Source organism: Haliotis rubra, unplaced genomic scaffold, assembly GCF_003918875.1.
Source record: "Haliotis rubra isolate DU_JTF1 unplaced genomic scaffold, ASM391887v1 Scf623, whole genome shotgun sequence".
Classification (NCBI taxonomy): Eukaryota; Metazoa; Mollusca; class Gastropoda; order Lepetellida; family Haliotidae; genus Haliotis; species Haliotis rubra.
The window spans coordinates 174,426-193,479 of NW_025767328.1; the positions used below are offsets into that span (position 1 = coordinate 174,426).

The following is a 19,054-nucleotide window of genomic DNA, read 5'->3' on the forward strand; positions in this document are numbered from 1 at the left end:
TATTCCAACAGCTCGAGACTTTGGTGTTTACACGTCACGACAATCGAGAACGTTCCTTCTACCAAGAGTTCAAAGAGCGTCAAACGGCTCTTGCTCAGAAGTTGTTGGAACGAGGTAACTATATATATTCGATGTCTTAGTAAAGCTTAGTGGTAGACCTGCAGAGGCCCTTCAAACAGTTGATGCATCAGTGACAAACATTGATGTCCGATGCAATTCCCTATTTTGACTTTTACCATACGTTCTCGATTGTTTTTCAGGTAAACAGTTGACTAGCCTTAGCTTATGATTATGACGGGTCCCACCGGTGGGCCAGGAGACACTCGCCTTTTGGCGAACACCTGTTTTCACTGATCGATAGTGATTCATAAATACATAATTCATGGTGTCAGTCACCAGGTTGTCTGCCCCTGACTCGATTGTTTACAGACCGTGTCGTACGGCTGAATGCGGCGTCAAGCAAGCATATACTCATAATATAGTCACAATTGTACAATCGATTCTTCTTCTAGCACGGATGTTGAAAGGGCGTTTTCGTTTCTATTTACATAATGGCCCCTTTTGTGATTTACATAATGGCCGCCGTTTGGGTTACATAGTGACTCTTTGTGTGAGTTACATTATAGCTTATGTATTTAGTTACATAATGGCCACTTGTGTTGGTTGAATAAGGAACACTTGCTTGGGCTATATAGTTACAAACACTTATAATTTTTGAAAACATGAATCTGATAAACTGACATAACTGGTGACACTTGAAATGCCCGGCACTTTTCAGTCAACGTAAAATTGATAGAATCAGGGTAGCATTTCCACATTTGTTCTTTTAGTGAGACAAACCACAAACAAGCAAATCATGGGTTTCATGGAAAAAGATCCATGCAAGACAATTTAATATACTATTCAAAAAAAGAAAAGCATAACCCAGAAGTCTGTTGCGAATATGTTGAATTTTCAAACATGTATAACTCGTCCACGAATAGACTTCAGGAAATGAATTTTTGCATCTGTTTAAAAGATGGACATGTCTATACAACCAAGTGGATAATTTAGATAACGGAGACGTTGAGTGCCATGGTGACGACGTAGCACGGGCCCGACGTCGGAATTCCTGGCTCTCAGTCCAATCTCTCTCAACCTGTTCCGTACACTTTGACCATGCACCCTGGCTGCTGTGCTCTCACTCGTGGCAGTAGGATCATGGCCAATGTAGTATCCGGATGTACCGATCTTGGGCTTCAGTGGTGACTCGAGGCCTGCCTGTACGGGGAGGGTCATTTGTTATGCCTGTTTGGTTGTAACGAGTTGTAAGCCGTGATATCGTGCTCAGACTAACATTCAGGCGCCTGGCAACAGAAGATTGGTAATCTCCAGCGTACATTCTTTCAATGGCGATTTCCGTGCCGCAGCGTCAAGACTTGGTGTAGTGATTTGACCTTGACTCCTTCAAAACGAATACCGATTTCCGAAAGTAATCTGGATTTTATAGCCAGACAGTGCATGCTCTTTGCTACACAATTTCAACTGGAAGGTGATACCTCTTGCTTTGTGGTGATGCCTCTTTAATCCTTGTAAGAAATCTCATCAAAATCGACATTTTCAGGTAAAGTCGATTTTTCACTTGTGCAATTGTGTAAAATCATGTTATCAACACTTTTGTAACATATTTTGACGACTGCTTGAACACAATAGGTAACTGGTAGATTTTTTTAAAATACAAAACGCATATGCGTTTCTTTTTTTGGATAGTATATATACCATACGGCACATTAGGACAGATATGGCATTGGCTTCTATAACATATTGGGAGATGTAGGCGTGATCGCCTTTAGCACATGGGGCCGATACGACGTTATCGCCTTTATCGCATGGGGGCAGATATGACGTGTCAGATACGTTTTAGGTTCAGTTCACATATGTCGCACACTTTTCAGTCAATGTAATGATAATGAAAGAATCGGTGTGGCATTTTCCATATTTGTTCCTCTTTCAGGGTGAAAATCAAGTGGAATAATGCTCCATCCTGACAGATGGCCTTGTAAATTGTAATTGAAACAGGATGGGAATGTTGGCTCTTGTCATCTTCTGAATAAAAAGACAGTCGAAAGCGTGAACAATTAACAACTGAACTGGTAACCTCTACACAGAAATATTGACAGATTGAGCTTAACACCGGCAATATTCACATGGGCGTGTTTTATTGAATGTTTATTCATTGTCTTGACCAGTATTCTCAGATGAAAGCTCTCATAGGTGGTCTGCATTGATCGTCATCACGACAAAATAGTGAGGTTGGGTTTATTACAGATCTTGTCGTCGGGGATATCGTTAGCAGACTCCCTAGAAGTGCTGAATCATTAAACATAGAATATTCACATATCACTCCTGGAGGTGCCTCTAGAGCACATTGTTTGTCATAGGCATAATGAGATATTAATATGGTTTCACGACGGAAAATATCGTTATTCCGCTGCTTAATTAGTCGCCAAAGTGCAGTTTTATCAATAATGTACTCCTTAATTGAGTAGAGAAGATAATGTCTGTGCTGGGTACTGTGATATCATTATCTCACAAGCCGTATTTGTACTGGATACAGCTATCCAGGGTCGTCGGATTTACGTAACGAGAGATAAACGGGACGTATCGAAAACAGGAATGTAAACAAACGGCAATATATGGAAGAGTATGGACGACGTAATATCGCATCGCATCGCATCGCATCTCGCATCTCGCATCTCGCATCGCATATCGCATCGCATCGCATCGCATCGCATCGCATCAGCCGATCAAGACTTCCATTAGTTTAAACCGGTCTTCTTTGTATAAATACAATGTATTAGTAGCACAAAGAGAGCATGCGTGATTACCGCCAGAATAAATAAATGATTACCACTTACAGCTGAGATACCTGTTGACTCGAGAACATCTCGCTGCTGCCACATTCACATCAGACTCAGGTGTCAGCACCATACTTGGACGACATATTCATTATAAGTGTGGAATACAAATGGAGGTCTGGCCGCTTGGTTGATTGTGTGACCATGATCTCTGTTTTTTATCTGGTTCGTAGGCAATTAATACGGGCACCGTGTTACAGCAATACATTTACTGAGAGTAGTGTTAAAGTTTAAACGAGAAAACCAAACGAATGACAAGTGTTTATGGATGTTCAGCTTCTTTATAGTACAATGGCAACATTTCGGTATACATGTATATACTTATACGATTTCCAAGCACGAGCATGCCTGAAACCTGCTTGACAACGGTACAAGTGTCTAAACCGAAACGTCGCCATTGTACTATAAAGAAGTTGATCATCCATAAACACTTGTCATTCATATTACTTACAACTTCTAGAATGCCTCTCTAACAGTTCAAGAAAATCATAGGTTTCGTGGAAATTGATCGATACGGACAATGTAACATATAAAGTAATCACGTATGGCACTGTTTTCATTGTCACTTGGGGACATATGTGGTGGCATTGTCTCTTAAGCCTCATTGGGACAGATATGGCATTGTCTCCTATGCAAGTGTGGGACAGATATGTCGTGTCTCCTTTGTCACATAGGGACATACTTTACCTGTACAGACATGGCACTGTATCCTCATTACAAGGAGACATATATGATATGTATCCTATATTACAACCAGATATAGCGTTGTCTTCTATCTCACACGGAAACAGATACGAAATTGATCAGAAAAAGCATTATGGGCTGTGTACTGAGCCAGGTGAGACGTCCGTTGTTATCCTCAGAGCACAAAGCAAAACGACCAGCTTGGTGTCAATCTCAACATCACTGTAATTTGAGGTCATGGGGAAGGGTCCATAAAAGGAATATCTTAGAGGAAGTAGCATTTGGCGGAGGTTCAATGACGATGTGGGTGTGTCTCTCACATGTCTGTAAACTGGACGATCAGACCAAATCTGAATGTACAACGAGACATGACTGATATCCTAGACAGGGATGTTGTACCGGATTTAGATGAACACATGGCCAATCTTCAAGGACGACAAAACTAGACTGCATCGTGCACGTGCTGTGCTGATTTCCTACATTAAGAGGCAATGGCAACGCCACCATGAGTCCAAATATCAATCTCCCAGGGCATGGTTGGGACATTATGGGTCGCAGATTGCGTTAAAGAGACCCTCCAGTATAAAAGCCTTGATGTGTTAGAATTCGCCCTCAATAAAATATGGAACGCCTCAATGTCATATTAAACGTCCGATGCAGTCAACATGACGAAGGTCAGTCCTGTGATTGCTGTTGGATGTTGGCGGAAGCTACACCATATATTGATTATGTGCTCATTTATCGATACTTGTGTGATTTCTTAGGGACTGTATGTCAGAATCTTGCAAATGGCCGTACATGTTAACGTCTTACGATGATAGTTATCAACACTACAAAATGAGTCATTTTTGTCCCGTGTGCTTATCTGAATAAACCTTAGTTTTCCGGGGCGGTTAGATCTGATGATAACATTGATGAGTTCTTGGAAACGTTCCTTTGCTGTGGTTAATGGTAACATAGTGATACTATGAAAAGGACGGGGTGTTGCGATACTATTTACCATGTGTATATATCACATGGGGACAGATATGGCGCTGACTACATAGCATCATACGTAATAATCATGTCAGAATGGAGGAAGTTGGTGACGTTCATTAGTGAAGGTAATCCCATGAGCAATCCTCGTACCGGTTGCAAACAGGTTACAGGCACATAACTAGGATCGTGTCCTGTCAGAGGTAATATAATGCATTAGTGATAATTCAGTACAATACAATACTTGCATTCACAAATCCTTGGAAAAATCGTTTGCATATTAGTTGTAATATTTGTTCAAAGGAACGTGCACGGAGAAGGTCGCCTTTGCCGTTTGTGCACGTGCAATAATTGTTCAATTAGTCCCCGATTCTGTGTTTGTCATTCAGCTCAGGTGTCAACACATAGCAATGTGTTTTCATTAAGATAGAGTAACGAGATAACACGTTACAGAACTTTGTGTGCCATGTACACATAAGTGTTTAGTTTGGGTTGTTCAATACTTGTACAGCCGTATTGGTTCTTGGAAGTTCCCACAATGAAGGAGTTGAAAGGACAACCGAGGTAGCGGTAATGATAAGGCGAATGTGATTGTGAGAGAGTAAAAGGTGAAAGGAAAATTTGAAATATGGTTGCTTCAGTGGGAACGGGATTGTGCAGGCGAAAGTGATGGTTGCAATGTGATTGTGAGTGGGTGAGGAGTTGACTGTGGAAGCAAAATAAAAGATTGTGATATTGAGGGTGATTGTGGGAATGGAAGTAGAATTGTGATGTCGTTGACGGTGATCATGGGATGGGAGGTAAAAATGGGATGTGTTGACGGTGTAAAAATGTGATGTCGTTTACGGTGATCATGGGATGGGAGATAGGATTGTGACGTCGCTGGCGGTGATCATGGGAAGGGAGGTATAATTGTGATGTCGTTGACGGTGATTGTGGGATGGGAGATAGGCTTGTAATGTTGACGGTGATCATGGGATGGGAGATAGTGTGATGTTGTTGACGGTGATCATGGGATGGGAGATAGTGTGATGTTGTTGACGGTGATTGTTGGATGGGAGATAGGATTGTGATGTCGTTGACGGTGATCATGGGATGGGGGGTAGGATTGTGATGTCGTTGACGGTGATTGTGGGAACGATGACAGGGAGTTCTGTGATTGGATATATAGGATCGCGAGCTGTACAATGGAGCGGGAGCTGAATATGTAAAAGCTGGTATGATATGTGACATTGGTGACATTAACTGTTGGCTTGGAATGATTATTAAAGAGATAGTGAAGCTGAAGCTGAAAGGAAATTGTTAATGCTCACTGTAACGAATGTTTGTATAATGCTATAGCTGGTCTTATATCATTCTTCTTTTGTTTTATACCATTTAGGGAAGGCATGCTGTGTTGAGACTTCTTATTTTTCGGCTATTTTGTCACTGACCATAAAACAATTATAAACGCCTTCAATATTGTATTTTTACTGCAGACCATGTCTTTTTAACAAGATCAAACATATTTTTTTCCTTTAAGCATTTTACGGGACAGTTTATATTAAATATAACCCACCAAGTCTCCTAGTGAAGTGATCAGTGTGAAAATATTCACTCAACAAATTCCTCTTCGCCCCAAAATTGGCTTCCAAACATCTGCTTAGTCACACATTATAACTAAATCAGCACTGGGAGAATGTATTGAGATGTATGTACATTAGAGTCCCCTGGCAGTTTATCCTGCAATCAAAAGCTGCCGAGTATCACTATCTGATTATCGATGGTGTTGAAGCTCTCAGACCAATGTTTGAATGGGGTTTGTATGTAATCAAAATCATTTGTCTGCCCTGTCAATTAGGTTGCCCCTACATTATACCATATCTATCTCAGAAGGACGTCCCTGTGTACGGCGAGATCTCTTTAATACGATACTACTTTCAGTTACAAAAATACGAAAGGGTGCAGTTAGCAGTGATGATATATGCAAGGTTTAACACAGGGAGACGGAGAAAGGGCACCTGCATCTGGAGCAAGGCTGATGCGGACAAATAGAATCTGTAGTAACGAAATAATTCTGTTTCCCAGGGGTGCATCAACTAACTAACTAGATAAGCACGGGAGGGATAGAGGCGGTCGATCGTTCTTGTAACCAGTCGACACTTTAATGACAACTCAAGACGCAGACAACGGAAGATTCTCTGTCACGTTTTATTAATAGATTAACTATTGTCAGACATGTCTATTCAAAAGCGCTGAAAGGAAAATGATATAACAGGTTGTACTTGCCATTATGAGCTGCGGTGGTGAATGAGTGGACGGCACAACTGCATTATGATGCCGTGATTGTATTACAAGTGATGTTCTACTGGAAGAAATGTGATTGGTATCGTAACGGCGGCGGTGTGTGGTGCACGGCTGGTGGGGTTGCGGCCGTTTGTCGTGTTAGCTGGTGCTAGTGCGCGACTAGTGTAGTAGAGGCTGTGTGTCAAGCACGGCTAGTCTAGTAGATACGGTATGTTATGCTAGGATAGTGTAGTAGAGGAGGTATGTCATGCACGGCTAGTGTAGTAGAGGGGGGTGTCATGCACGGCTAGTGTAAAGGAGGTGTTTCATGCTAGGCTAATGTAGTAGAGGAGGTGTGTCATGCACGGCTAGAGTAGTAGAGGAGGTGTGTCATGTACGGCTAGAGTAGTAGAGGAGGTATGTCATGTACGGCTAGAGTATAGTAGAGGAGGTATGTCATGCTAGGCTAGTGTAGTAGAGGAGGTATGCCATGCTAGGCTAGTATAGTAGAGGAGGTATGTCATGCTAGATGGCTTGTATAGGTAGTCAGTATGTCATAGGTATAGTAGAGGAGGTAGTATGCACGGCTAGCCATGCATAGAGGAGGCACGGCTAATGTATAGCAGAGGCGGTATGTTATGCACGGCTAGTGTAGTAGAGGAGGTATGTCATGCTTGTATAGTAGGGCTAGGCTATGTATAGCAGGGGCGGTAGAGGAGATATATGTCATGCTAGAGGAGGTATGTCATGCTATGTCATGCTAGGCTAGTATAGTAGAGGAGGTATGTTATGCACGGCTAGTGTAGTAGAGGAGGTATGTCATGCTAGGCTAGTGTAGTAGAGGAGGTATGCCATGCACGGCTAATGTATAGCAGGGGCGGTATGTCATGCACGGCTCATGTAGTAGAGGGGGTATGTCATCATAGGCTAATGTAGTAGGGGCGGTATATCATGATAGGCTAATGTAGTAGAGGAGGTATGACATGTTAGGCTAATGTAGTATGTCAGGTATGTCATGGTGGGCTAATCTATTAGAGCCGATATGTCATGGTAGGCTAATGTAGTAGAGGCGGCATGTCATGGTAGGCTAATGTGGTAGAGGAGGTATGGCTTGGTAGGCTCAGGTCTTATGTAGTAGAGTAGGTATGGCTTGGTAGGCTAATGTAGTAGAGGAGGTATGTCATGCACCGCTAATGTAGTAGAGGAGGTATGTCATGGTAGGCTAATGTAGTAGAGGAGGTATGTCATGGTAGGCTAATGTAGTAGAGGAGGTATGTCCTGGTAGGCTAATGTACTAGAGGAGGTATGGCATGGTAGGCTAATGTAGTAGAGGAGGTATGTCATGAAAATCTAGTGAAGAAAAAGCGGTGTATAATGCTCGGCTTGTGTAATCGAGGCCAGTAGACGTGTCACATTTGTTCTGAAAATCTGTTCTGCTGATAACATGTGTTTCTTTGATAAAATTTCGGTTTAATATGGGTCCATGTAGGGTGTGTGTGTCAACATGTTGTTCCGATGATATTACATGGTTGTCAGGGGAGGTGTTCCTTTGTAAATAGTACTACATTGCGTCTCACTCTTAAGGCGAAACTTCACAGAAGGAACACTTTTAATTACAATGTAAAGGACTCTTTCCTAAGTGCAATAAAGCCTGTAGGTTTCAGACAAACACTGTGTCACGGTGTGGCCATCCTGTTAAGTGATGGATGTATGTAGACAACCCAGCTCGGCTCTGACGTATCCCCCACTACCTCCTCAGTGTTAACCGACTCCCAGACAGGATGCTGCTCCCAGACTGACCATTCCTACAAACACGGCTCCCGGTGCCAACAACAGGAAGACATTAGCATGATCCATGATCATCATGACAGTTTGTACCTGTGTTGGACATCACTCACAAGTATACTCAAGGAAACGCCATCTTTCACAAGGACGAACTTTCTGATATGATGAGTAAAATCGATGTTCGTGGGGATGTTTTGGTACATTTTCAAATTAATCACCCACCAGTCCCCAGGTTCAAATACATGGGTGTATAATTTTAACGGAGAGTGATTGTTTACCGGCTTCCATACATAAGTAACATACGAATGTCACTGGAAACGTTACCCTAGACGAAACTGACGTAAAGGTATCGCATTAGCATAACACAACAAAGACGAAGAGTTTAAAGGTTTTGAAACAGCGTAAACAATTGGGTATCTTTGTAATGTGTGCTGCATCCGTTAGTCTCTCAACAGTATACACAACATGGGAGAGTGACTATATCATGTTTTAACAATAATGTTTTATACAGTCACCAGGATCAGCGGGTAAATACTGCGATGTGTGACACATTATTGTCGCGTGATAATGATTGGTACCGACAGTCTATCGGAATCGGCAAAGTCGCAGAAATATATGGCAATGATCATTCATCTTTAATACACAACCATGGCTGCGACAAAAAGTATACAATGAGCTACTATTAAGGCTTGCTAAAAAGATCGATAATCAGAAATATCGCAAGGAAAATTTATGAATGATTTGAATGTTGTGTCATGGATAATAACGTACATAAACGTGTGTGATAGGTTACTCACACAATACACAAAGTAAGGCCTTTATTCATGGGCTGCTTCTAAAGTATGTTCAGGACGTTGTATTGTTAGCAATCCATGCATAAATATGTCACCATTCACCAGTGTTGAAATATATTTATTTCTTTCAAACCCATTTGGAATTTTTTCTCCGATATTTATCTATATTCGATCGATATTTCATTAGCGATTATCGATCTATATCGATATATGATAAATATCGATAGCTAGCCTTAGTTACGATCGTCCAAGGCACTGCAGTTCGCTTTGCTGAGTTATGTCCCTTTTGCATGACAGGAGCACTTAATGACTCTTACTCGAGGTTTGAAGAGTCTTGAAGATGTACGCCAATCTGAAGAAGTGCGATTTTTTAAGCCAGATTTAACATCTGAAAGTTTCTGACTGTTTCTGAGGTTTTCTGGATAATTTCAAAGTTCTGGTCCAGCTTTTGAGAAAGTTCTATCACATAGGAGCTGGAGCGGGGTTTCCATAGAGACAACAAATATTGGCTGCTGGATCTTACAGATCGAGTTGGAACATGGTCTATAATAAGATCACAAATGTATGATGATGTCAGTGCATGCTTTGCCTTAATTAGTGTCAGGGTTAAAAAATCCATGGTCAGCCAGTGAAGTGCCTTGAGCGCAGGTATAGATTATGTATTTTCCTTGTGGCCAAGCTGAGACGGAACTACAATCCGATCATAACGCTATCAAAGATCTGTTCAGAACTAAACAGAAATCAAAGCGTGCTTCTTTCTTCTTTCGTATTTTTATAAATCATTAACATGCTTTGTTTATGGTGAGGCCAAACATCGTCATTTACAGATCTAAATGATTTTATATTTGCAATTTCATGATGTGGAAGACTATTTTATAATCGCTTTACAAACGCATATATTTGTAACACCAAAGTGATTATGTCACAAACCGGACATGATGCGCAAATGGTAACCAGAAATAAATCATTCGAGTTAATGAATATAACCAGCTCAACGCTCGGAATTAAGGGTTCCTTGTCTCGATTAATGTCCCTATAAGAGTCCATTCGAGACAAATAAGGCGAAACTGCTCACTTCTCATATTCTTCCGAGGGCTTATATACCATAACGATTATATCCGCGTCTATGGACATCGTCATTTAGGTAGCGTGGCTTTCGTTCAACAATCTATTCCTGATATAGCCAAGTAATGGTGCTTATCAAATAGAGATTAAACCTTCAATAGCAATACCAAACTAGTTACAGTCTGAAATCCCCAATGTATTTATCAACAGGAACGGGCATCCTGGCAAACAAATATATCGTTTCTTTAAAGAAAGTTTGCAGAGATAGTTGAAAGACAAGGTGGCACAGCGAAGGAGAAGGAAGTTTGATTGACAGGTGCAGTGGGATATTGTAGCGTCAATAATGTGTTTGAAATACACAGGTGGACACCGCGAAGGGAACGTTTGTGTCGAGGCTGAGAGAGTTGTTGGAAGAAACAGGTGCAGTGTGAAGGTCATTGAAGTATCGACGTGGCGTGTGAAAGACGCATGTGCAGTGTGAAGGACGGTCTAGTATCGATATGGCGAGAGTTCGAGGCGTTTGAAGGACACGGTGTTGTGTGAAGGTATTTCGAGACAATGCTGTTTAGAGATGGAGAGGTGAATGATTCAGGCAGAATGCTGACAATGCGTCCACTAGGCAGTGATATTTGAAACACATGTACAGGTATAAGGGCAAAAATAAATAAAGGGGAATCTACTCATTGTTAATAAAATGTTAATGCAATCGAGCTCCAGCACTATGGAAACATCTGGCACCATGTGGAACTGAAACCTCATGATCGACAAACCAGCATAGGAAAAATAGATACAGAGATAAAAATCAGTTTTCTTTCTTACAAGCATGCCTTTTGATTAGTGTATCTATAAATAACTCGCGTTTCTAGTACTTCCTTTACTCGATTTAATGCTATGATGAATACCAAGTCCTTCTGAAACAGCGTAGTACAAGAAACGCCGTCGTTAGTGCATTGGCACGGAAGTCAGAGCATGGCTTTCTCGTCAAAGATGTTTTCTGTTCTAATGCACTTTCATCCATTCAAGAAGGACCAGTCTCTTACAAATACATGCTTTATTATCTTATTAAATCTTCATTGAATTTCTGATCTTTACCTACTGCCTCATCCCGTGACATTTTTCCTTCCGTGGTATGTTCTTCACGGAGCACCAACTGACATTATGTCTGTTGCACTTGTACATTTTTGTTCTGGCAATAGAAGTAACATCAAAGCTGGAACAAGTTTATGTGACTGGCTGACGGTGAAAAATGTTTGATCTGATGTCGGGTCTACACGGCAACTCATTTTGTGTGTGATAACTGACGCTGGGGTGACACATTCTACATCAACCATGGAGAGATTCTGTACCGACATTATTGTAGTGAGATGTTCGTCTATATTATCTTTACAAATATTTTAAGACAAAATTAGCAATTCTATAGACTGACAGTGACATATCCAAGGGCCACTACTTATAGCTCGAGATCAGGGAGGTCGAAGCGGCAATGTCACTGTTAAATATACACCTGGTACGATGTGCTTGTCCTAGGCATCACTGGTATTATTTAGAAAGATTTCCTCTATTGCTTGATAGCAATTATCATTCCTTGTTGCTTGTGTTCGGAAGTTTCTAAAATTGGAACTATTCTTTATCGTTGAAGTGCGTCCTTGCCGTGTGGAAAGACTGATATCTATAATACGTCGAGTCTTACCATGCAATAAGTGAAACATGAATTACAAAGGAGACATCTATAAAACTTCCTCGTTAGATCTCAGAATACGTGTATTTACCTTATACCTATACTTATTTCAAATAGGAAGACATTTGGCAGTATTATCCATGTCTACAGATTATGTGACGATTATGTCACATCTATTTGTTTCAGGAAAGTTATACAAAGAAGTAATAACTACCAAAGCCAACATTATGAACGGGCCATATTTTAAGTACAATATTCGGTCATGTCATTCATGTAATTATATATAGGCTTATTTATTGCTAAAAACCAAATACCTTGTGGTGAAAGAAAGGATCACCAGCAGTGTATGTGATTAGATAGATGAGATCGGGCTTGGCGATGTGTATTCTCTGATATGGCAGACCGACCTCATGTGACAGACTAGCGTCCATTGCCCGGTACTGTCCAGATCAACTGTGAGACTGAACAAAACGAGAAACAAAACAAGGCACACTATTACTACACTACTCAATGCAGGACACAAATAATATCAGCCAAAGTGAAAGCTTCTGTGCATATACACCGGTATTTAAGTCCGCCATATTCAGATTGTTGACAGGACGCCTAGTAACATTACGATTTACTAGGGCAGTATGCGGTGGTCATGTTGTACTGAATAGCGGAAGGGAAAAATGATGCCTCTTTTTGCAGAGGTAGGCGTTATATCCGTTGCTAACTGCATCTGCATTCATGCATGTTATAGATATATAATAATAATAATAGGCCATTTATATAGCGCCTTTCCACGTCACAGGGATATGCTCAAAGCGCTTCCTGAGCTATGACAACCAACCAGATTTGGGGCAGAAATAATGGTTTTATTTGTGCCGTCCGATCATAAATACTCAAAGGTGGATCGCCGTTATGAAAGAGATATACATATCTACAGAAATAAACGTCCTTATTGTGTGAGTGCGTGCGTGTGCGTGCGTGCGTGTGTGTTCAGGTGAATATTTATTTTGACTATGCAAATGTTTCCGACAGATGGCACTGGTGGGGCTGGATATACTTACCTCCTCGCGAACACCTGTTACTATTTAATCAATAAATAAATGATGACTGGTAATTTAAATGCGCTTTACACCTTCTGTGTAAACGGCGTGACCAGTCACCGCTTCAACTTCTAGATTCTGAATTGGGTAAAAGGCTTGTCCGACCAACACAACACGTGTCCTGTGCACAACGTGTAGGTCACAACTCGGAGAGTGAGTGAGTATGGTTTTACGCCACTTTCCAGCAATATCACGGCGGGGACACTAGAAATGGGCTTCTCACATTGTACCCATGTGGGGAAGTGAACCCGGGTTTCGGCGTGACGAGCCAACGCTTTAACCACTAGGCTACCCCACTGCCCCCACAACTCGGTTAAGCAAGGTTGTCGGGGACGAGTTATAGCGCGGGGAAACGTGTTGAACGACACGACTCGTGTTTGTGGGCGTCTGGTGCATCCCCATGGTGTAGGAAATGTGGCGTTACTTCAGAAAGAGACTCTGATCGAAAAATGTCCTTCACCAACCTGCAGTGAATGGGTACCCGGTAAGAAGACTTGATACTATGACCTTTATCTTCTAGTTAACTTCTAGGTAGCGCTGCGCTTAGAGCTTTTCTGATATGCGGTGAGGCCACCATTTATTACATCCAATATACACGTCCGTTCCATTGAAGATGACTCCCCCGTTAAAGTGCTTTTGGTCAACGTTGAATATGAAAGCTACATGTGGATCAAAACAACAGCTGCTGATGTATGTAAGGTGACAGCCTGAACACATGTTTAAGTGTCAGTCGGACTCAATGTGCCACATACCCGTGAAGATCCGGGTTAGAATTGATCTTCAGCACCCCCTGCTTGTCGTAAGAGCCGACTAACGGGATCGGGTGGTCAGTCTCGCTGACTTGGTTGACACGTCACATCACACACCTACCGCGATTTAAGTGAGGGGTGTTTAATAATAATAATAATGATAATTATGGAAACCTGCAACCTGTACTTCCCGTGCGTGGTGACGTCGACGACGGCAGATCCAATTGAGCCGCTCCATATGGGGCCCTTCGTGAAGAAACGCAAAGCAGGGCTATATAGCTTTAGGTTAACCCTAGTTGGGTTTTCTACAACCATGCTGGTTTGGTATCGTTTTTGTTTCGAAACAATAGGCCATGATGTGGTTTTAACAAGCGGAAGCAGGTCAGCTACTATGGAAACTACACATTTGTTTGTAAACATTGTATCGAACACTAATGAGGGTGGTATATTATGTACGACCCACATTAAACATTTATGGAACAGCTTCCCTTCATTTAACAGATCAAACCGAAACTAGTTGAAAATCCGTTTGCGCATGACATTGGCATATACCCAATCATGGGCATTGTTAACATCTCTCCCAAAACCCATTGTTAATGACTGTGTACCTTCTACTGTGTGTGTTAAGATGAAAACCATCAAAGGCATGTGGATTAATAAAACTAGACAATTAATGACTGACTGCACTGTCGTTCTATATGTAATTCAACTGGGATGATGTTTTTCCGATGGACTTAAGTCCCCGAGATTCATCATAAGCTCGGTAGCATATTAGGTATGATGAGTCAACCACAAAAGAAATGTTTGGTCCGAGTCATTAAATCTGACCCCCAATGTGCCGTTAAACAATTATATTTCTCAAACGTTGTTCTGTACTTTTCGGAATCTCTGTACTTCATATACAACAGTCGTAATTTCAGTTTATCTAAATGGATTTACCGGTTCGTCGATCACTTGATTGTCTTGTTCGTTCGCAGGCCGCCATTGTACGGTAGGAGTACTGCTGTGCAGTGTCAGGCAAGAAATAAAGCGCATTTTGTGAATGGCGGGTGCTACCCGTAGCACATACTTATCCTTTTCGCGAACACCTGGTGCCATCGCTCATTTCAGGGGGCGGTGAGGTAGTCTAATGGTTAACGCGTTGGCTCGTCACGCCCAAGACCCTGGTTCGATTCCCCACATGGGCACAATATGTGAAGCCCATTTCTGGTGTACCCCGCGGCCGTGATATTGCTGGAATATTTCTAAAAGCGGCGTAAAACCATACTCGCTCACTCACTCATTTTCAGTGATTTTCAATCTCTCATTTTCCATTCCTATAATTTTCAAAGACATTTTGCCCTTTTACACAAATGGAGTTTGTCTGATAATAGCGAAGATTGAGCATTCATTTGTACAAACGTTCTACATTTAGGACGAGATAAGGTTGCTTTGTGTGATCGGTGAGTTAACCCTAGTTCTAATCTTAGTGGTTAAGGTTAACCGTTGCTCTGTGCAGTTTGTGTAAGATAATACAAGACATGTAATCTATTTTAATTCGACTAAATCTGAACGTTGTCATGTAACACATTGCCATGTAACGAAATTTCTTGTTGTCATGGAGACTAACGACTCGCCGTAAATACAACCCTCACCGAAACTCTACAGTTTTGATTTATAAAGGAATATTTTAGATTTGCAAACATTGCAAATATTTAGTGTGAAATAAGGGAGAGTTAATTAATCTTGTGTAGTCAGAAGTAGATGGTACAAATACGAGACCTTGTTCCTGAGAATCGGTGCCCTTATACAGCAGCGTTAATGGCTGTCCTATGCGGCCAATACGCCCTGGATGTAGGTCTCTGTGCGTTGTTAACTCAAGGGCCTGAACCAGAGACGGACAACTGGTCATCAGATAGCCACAAACCTTATTTTGATGACCAAGCATTTATATGTTTCTCTGCCTCAAGCCATCCACAATGTCGGCACAGTGTCCGGTGCACAAGTATTAATCATTTCAAGCAGAACATTCAACAAGCACATGTACATATATAGGCGCTTGATGAGTATGGCAAGTAAGTGTAAATGTAGAGTATGACACACATGTAGAGTATGACACACATGTATAGTATGACACACATGTAGAGTATGACACCCATGTAGAGTATGAAACAAATGTAGAGTATGACACCCATGTAGTGTATGACACAAATGTAGAGTATGGCACGCATGTAGAGTATGACACCAATGTAGTGTATGACACAAATGTTGAGTATGACACAAATGTTGAGTATGACACAAATGTAGTGTATGACACAAATGTAGTGTATGACACCAATGTAGAGTATGACACAAAAGTAGAGTATGAAACAAATGTTGAGCATGACACAAATGTAGAGTATGACACAAATGTTGAGTATGACATATGTAGAGTATGACACAAATGTAGAGTGTGACACAAATGTAGAGTATGACAGAAATGTAGTGTATTACACAAATGTAGAGCATGATACAAAGAGGTTTTGTTTGATGATATATTGCGATGCACATTAATATTCTACTTTACAGAACCCCAGGACACTATCGGATTTAAATTATTCGTTTTCCAAGCGAAACATGACAGCAAATGAATCTATACCAAATATACACATCTGACATCTGCTTGCAAAAGTCGTGAAATGGCTCTCTGCGTAAATAGAAGCGACAAAATCCTTTCCACATTCATGAGAAATCTCCGCTAAAAGTCACGAATTTGCTTTCTGTAAATTTGAATAATGGTAAGTCCAAGAGAAGGTGAATTCTCATGGCTATCTGATCACAGAAGCATATCGATCTGTTATCTCAAATCAATTGGCTGAAACGTATCTTAAAAGGATAGTTAAATATTTAGATCCAAACCAGAGAAAATGTGTCCTATCTATGTGTTTAATGTCTCTTATAACGATTTCCTATCGCATTTCATGTGTATTCCGACACGACCTTTGAAAGAAAATAAATACTTCCATGACTTGGGAACTACCATGATATTGCAAGCAAATAAAACTTGAGCACGGAATCACGAATTGTGAACGTAAACATTGTTATCTTGTTTTCCATTTATCGAAAATGTAATTTGAATAAATATATGTTACATCCGACTGGCTGATGTTTAACTGTAAGTGATGAATTAAGCACGTCCTCCTCACGGAAACACCGTCCGAGGCACCAACCGATCACGGACAACTAGCGACCATATTGAGGTTGGTCCCTGCAGCACAAACCAACATAACTCTCAACAACATTCCATTCTTAAACAAACAGGTTATCGACTGTTAATGTAGTTTCTCAAAAGTAATAATTAATGGGGCTTAACCCAATATTTTCCGATGCTACCGGATTGATTTTCACGTGGGGTATCGCCTACGAGTGCCATCAGCAACAACTACAAGAGATCGAAGCTCAGTAGCTGGTGAGCCGTGGTTCAAGCCAGTAGTCGAGAAGGCGAAGTGACATCTAGCTTGAGACAGGTATGACTTTGTGAACACTCTCTGTATACTATAGTATAGGAAGGGTTTATTATTATTTCATTAATGACCAGTGGTTATTTGTCGATAAGTAGTTAATACTGATTCATACCTGACGCGTTGTTAATCACATGTGTTACCTTTGATATTGTTATTTTTATATGAAAGCGGAAACGTTGGAGAATAGGAAATTAATAATATATTTCTTCAGATATTCACGTTGTTGATTTATGTCAATTTAAGATTTTTTATGAGTTGTACAGATGTACTTTTTCGGTGCAAAACTGTACGGTATATACATGGATACTCTTTTTGTTTGGCGGAGGGGGATTTTTCAATTGTTATTGCCAATCATTTGGTTAATAAGACATCTCTGTCTGTCTGTCTGTCTGTGTGTGTTCGGTGTGTGTTCGCGCGCGCGCGTGCGTGCGTGCGTGCGTGCGTGTGTGTGTGTGTGTGTGTGTGTGTGTGTGTGTGTGTGTGTGTCTGTCTGTCTGTCTGTCTGTCTTACTGGTCTCTACACCTACTTCTGCCAACCTTGTATTTGTTAACTTGTAATCTGAAGTATAATGGAATGCGAAATCTATACGTGAGTCCTCGAATGGAGGAAAAGTCTTTGATAAAGAACTGTAATTTGTTGGACAGTTCGGATTTCCGTGAGCTTGTCTGAGTATCTCCAGCTATAAGAGGCGACTAGGACTATTACTGGCCCACGGGGCTTTTTTTTTCGTCTAAAACCGGAACATAGTGCATTGGTCTAATGAGGCGGGTATTATCCCGCGATTACATCGCCCCTGCGCTAGCTAACTCCTCCAAAATACGGAATTGTTTGCACAAATCCTACTTCAGAATATTCTATTGTACATCCCTAAGGGCTGAAACTCTATAGCAGGACAATTTTATTTCGTCGGCAATACATGACATCTAACCGTGAGAAATTGGGATTAGTGGAGTTTGTCTGCTATTGCTGGGTCTGTGTTAGGAAGATATCGTTATCCGGTTTAGTCGGGCACATGTGAGAACTTCCCTGACAGATTGTCACACGTGCGATATTGGGATTATTCTATATGTGAGAACTTCCTTGACAGATTGTCACACGTGCGATATTGAGATTATTATATAAGTGATAACTTCCCTGACAGATTGCCACACGTGCGATGTTGAGATTATTCTATATGGGAGAACTTCCTTCACAGATTGTCACACGTGCGATATTGAGATTATTATATAAGTGATAACTTCCCTGAAAGACTGTCACACGTGCGATGTTGAGATTATTCTATATGGGAGAACTTCCTTCACAGATTGTCACACGTGCGATATTGAGATTATTCTGTGCTTGAGAACTTCCTTGACAGATTGTCACACGTGCGATATTGAGATGATAATGTATGTAAGAACTTCCTTGACAGATTGTCACACGTGCGATATTGAGATTATTCTATACTTGAGAACTTCCTTGACAGATTGTCACACGTGTGATATTGAGATGATAATGTATGTAAGAACTTCCTTGACAGATTGCCACACGTGCGATATTGAGATTATATGGGAGAACTTGTACAGATTGTCACACGTGCGATATTGAG

The 19,054-nt window shown here is 41.1% G+C and overlaps 1 protein-coding gene across 2 annotated transcripts in view; it reads left to right on the top strand.

Annotated features, from left to right (window-relative positions):
- Positions 1 to 19,054, top strand: part of LOC124256305 — a 65,113-nt gene that overhangs the window by 16,201 nt on the left and 29,858 nt on the right. The window contains exon 1 of one of the 2 annotated variants that reach the window (XM_046690282.1): positions 17,379 to 17,468. The exons of the other annotated variant lie outside the window; for it this stretch is intronic. The gene's annotated coding sequence lies outside the window, so the exon portion shown is untranslated. Of the gene's footprint in view, positions 1 to 17,378; positions 17,469 to 19,054 lie in introns of those variants that run through there. 2 annotated transcript variants of the gene reach the window in all.